Source organism: Delphinapterus leucas, chromosome 1 (genome assembly GCF_059928025.1).
Source record: "Delphinapterus leucas isolate spDelLeu-1000000601 "Yukka" chromosome 1, BTC_Dleu_Yukka2, whole genome shotgun sequence".
Taxonomy (NCBI): Eukaryota; Metazoa; Chordata; class Mammalia; order Artiodactyla; family Monodontidae; genus Delphinapterus; species Delphinapterus leucas.
The window spans coordinates 120,718,997-120,723,650 of NC_143129.1; positions in this window are offsets into that span (position 1 = coordinate 120,718,997).

Sequence of the window (4,654 nt, forward strand, 5' to 3'; positions counted from 1 at the left end):
AAAGATTATTGCAAGAGCTCTTCTACACTTTATCAAATTACTAGACAAATACCACAAATATTTCATAAATTATTTTCACTGTAGCCAACCAACCAACCTGATTTCAGGAAAATTCGTGGTTCTCCAAGAGTGAAGAATTTTAAGTGAACTCAAGAGATTAGCTTAAAACATTTTCCCAATCAGAAACAGGTGATGGCACTTCTTAATATCTTGCCTATAAGTAATCAATTTCCATTTACTTTTCAAGTACATACCAATCACATAATAACTGTGTTTATTAAATATAGATTTTATTTTATAAAACCTACCAAAAGAATAATGATATTCTATTCTAGCTCATCAATGGGCTTGGCGTTGAATCCGTGATTCTCCTAAATTACCTGTCTAAAATGATATATATATATATTTATCCAGCACAGTGAGGCCCTTCACAGTACACAGTATCCAATAAGGAATATAAAACATCACTGCCAGACTTAGTCAATAAGTACACAAGATTTTAATAATGTTTAAGATGATTTCCGTTCTGTGTCTATGTAAAACACTTGGAGCTTAATTTGCTTTAGAATGCTGAAATATTACATTCACATTTATTTCACTTGTAACAAATCACTCATTGCTTTATGAAAGAAAATCAGCTCTCAATTGTGACATTTCTTGTTATTTTAGCTTACTCGAAAACATTCGCATCTTTTATCTTTTTTTTTGTTTTTTTTTTGTTTGTTTGTTTGTTTTGCGGTATGCGGGCCTCTCACTGTTGTGGCCTCTCCCATTGCGGAGCACAGGCTCCGGACGCGCAGGCTCAGCAGCCATGGCCCAGGGGCCCAGCCACTCCGCAGCATGTGGGATCTTTCCAGACCGGGGCACGAACCTGTGTCCCCTGCATCGGCAGGCAGACTCTCAACCACTGCACCACCAGGGAAGCCCTCTTTTATCTTTTTAAAAATATAGTGACCCAAACGGGACTTACAGGGTTACATAAATTTTAAAAAAGAAAATTAAAATATTTTGAAGATATTATTTTCAAATTTATATCTTGGCCAAAAAATATGGCCAAAAATAAATTGTTGAGGTACATTAGTTATCTAACATATAACAGAAATATAGCATTCTAACATCTTAGAAATAAAGCTTTTTCCATTTTATTAACAGTTCAGTTTTAAACATTTCTATCAAACAGTTCAATATAATCAATAAATATAACCAGGAATACTGAAGTTGTTTTTCAGACAACAAAAACAGAATTTATGTTACGTGATTACTAGAATAATTGGCATTGGGTTCTAGAAAGAAATCTTAAAGATTATTCAATTGAGTATTATATAAGTTATATTAACATAAACAGTAGTCCACATCTGGTCAAATGTATATAGAAAAATGCTATTTAGTATACCTCCCAGTAGAATATATACAATTTACATCATTATTTTTAATGTTCTATGAAAATGTGTTTAACTTTGCTTCTTTGAGCATTTCATATATTTATTTATGTATGATACAGTTTTAGTTTCATATATATATAACATTACCTTTTTAAAATTATTTGTCTTTTTTCCCTTTTTTTTTTTTTTTGTCTGAAAGATTTTTTTCTCTTCTCTGATCAAGGCACGCATCTGCCTAAGAAGATGGTGGTGGTAGTGGTGATGATGATGTGAGGTCTTAAAATAGGACTTATCATGTAGGAATCATCAAAGATCCACACCAAAGTAACATTCACCTTCTGACACATAAAAAATATGATTTTTCCAGCTAGAAAATAACCTTGAAACTGAGATTGTTCTATCAAAAGAGAAAGCATAAAATTCTTTAAAAAAATAATATGCTCTAAGCATATCATCGGCCAATCTGGAGTAATTATTGCATTAATTTTTTTGAAAAATACAGAAGATAATGCCTATGTCCATTTATAAGTAAGCCATTTCTATGGTAGCAGGAGGGTACAATGTAGAGAGAGAAAGAGGAGGAGGCAAGAGGGGAGAGAAGTAATCAGAAATGTTTTTTTTTTCTCCTCTCCAGGCTTTTACCTTGGCAGGGATTGTTAAATCAATTGAGGTAACTACTCAGGATTTTATTTGCTCCTCTGTGTGGGCCTCTGGAACAGGATTCTACTGTGAAAATGGCACTTCCGATGTTAAATATCCAAGTCTAGTTAGGAGGTTTCAGCAACGTGATCAGAAAAGAGGAGGATCTAAGTCAATTCAGATATCATGTGTTATAGATAATAAGTTAAAAGTTAGTGGACCTGCTATTGGGCCTGCCCTGATAGGGCAAAAATATTTTTGAAACAGAGTCCAGGGTAGGGTAGCAGAGTTGGGGCAGAGAAAAGTTAGGGGAGAGACTTAGCATTCAGAAATTGTATTTTGTTCAGAGGAAAAAGAGTCAGCATAGAGAGATGGGCAATGCCTCCTGGGATTTTTTTCTTACCTAAAAGTAAGGATCATTGGTTCATTAACCAGAGCTCAGTAGGATGTGGTCTAACCACACAGGCAAGGATGATTGGGTATTCCTTTGGAGGCTCTATACTGGCCTATGAACAATGAAGGACCAACCAAAGAGGAATGCCACCCAAAATTGTGGGCCCTCCCTGCAGCAGCCCACATACAATGACTGGTCAAGTTTTGATATAGAGTTTCAACTTCTGTTTCTTAATTCAGGGTATCTCTGGAGTGACAAGTGTGTTGAATGCCTAAGTAAGAAATAGGTACTTTATACGATGGGACTGAAACCTAACAAAGATTTGGGACCTGAAAAACTCCCCCCCCCGTAAATATACTAAAATTATTGGATTATACACTTTATAAGATATGTGAATTATATCTCAACTTTAAAAATAAATATTATGTCTGAAGAAACTGAGATCACCAATGGTTGAACTGAGAACAGTGAGAATGGAAGGAGGTGTAAATGGGAAAGGGATGTGGTTAAGGTAGCAAGCATCACTGATCATAGCAAATAAGTAAAGAGAATACAATTGAAAATTGATATATCAAGAAAAAACAAGAAAAGCATATTATTTAGAGATTCAGAAGGGAGAATGAGTTAAACTAGAAGCAAAAATTGTTAAAAATATATGTACCATTTAGGTCTTCTGCCCATTTTTGGATTGGGTTGTTTGTTCCAAAGAAGATATACAGACTCTCAACAAACACATGAAAGAGTGCTCAACGTCATTAATCATTAGAGAAATGCAAATCAAAACTACAATGAGATATCATCTCACACCAGTCAGAATGGACATCATCAAAAAATCTGGAAACAATAAATGCTGGAGAGGGTGTGGAGAAAAGGGAACACTCTTGCACTGCTGGTGGGAATGTGAATTGGTTCAGCCACTATGGAGAACAGTATGGAGGTTCCTTAAAAAACTACAAATAGAACTACCATATGACCCAGCAATCCCACTACTGGGCATATACCCTGAGAAAACCAAAATTCAAAAAGAGTCATGTACCAAAATGTTCACTGCAGCTCTATTTACAATAGCCCGGAGATGGAAACAACCTAAGTGCCCATCATCGGATGAATGGATAAGGAAGATGTGGCACATATATACAATGGAATATTACTCAGCCATAAAAAGAAACGCAGTTGAGCTATTTGTAATGAGGTGGATAGACCTAGAGTCTGTCATACAGAGTGAAGTAAGTCAGAAAGAGAAAGACAAATACCGTATGCTAACACATATATATGCAATTTAAGAAAAAAAAATGTCATGAAGAACCTAGGGGTAAGACAGGAATAAAGACACAGACCTAGTGGAGAACGGACTTGAGGATATGGGGAGGGAGAAGGGTGAGCTGTGACAGGGCGAGAGAGAGGCATGGACATATATACACTAACAAATGTAAGGTAGACAGCTAGTGGGAAGCAGCAGCATGGCACAGGGATATCGGCTCAGTGCTTTGTGACCGCCTGGAGGGGTGGGATAGGGAGGGTGGGAGGGAGGGAGAGGCAAGAAAGAAGACATATGGGAACATATGTATATGTATAACTGATTCACTTCGTTATAAAGCAGAAACTAACACACCATCGTAAAGCAATTATACCCCAATAAAGATGTTTATATATATATATGTGTATATATATATATATATATATATATATATATAAATCACATCTTTTTTATCCATTCCTCTGTTGATGGACATTTAGGTTGCTTCCACATCCTGGCTATTGTAAATAGTGCTGCAATGAATGTTGAGGGGCATGTATATTTTTAACTTATGGTTTTCTCTGCATATATGCCCAGGATTGCTGGATCAGGGAACTCTACACAATACTCTGTAATGGCCTATATGGGAAAAGAATATTAAAAAAAAAAAAAAAGAGTGGATATATGTATATGTATAACTGATTCACCTTGCTGTATACCTGAAACTAACACAACATTGTAAATCAACTATACTCCAATAAAAATTTTAAAAATGGTTAAAAATAACTGATCCTGAGGAATAGGGCTTGACAGAGATAATTTCCATTCATTGTAAGCCCACTATAATATTAGGTATTTTTAAAGGGTATGCCTTGTTATGGACTAAATTGTGTTTCCCTCAATTTCATATGTTGAAGCCCTAACACTTAATAAGACTATATTTGGAGATAGGGCCTTTAAAGGGTAGTTAAAGTTACACAAGATTTTAAGAGTAGGGCCCTA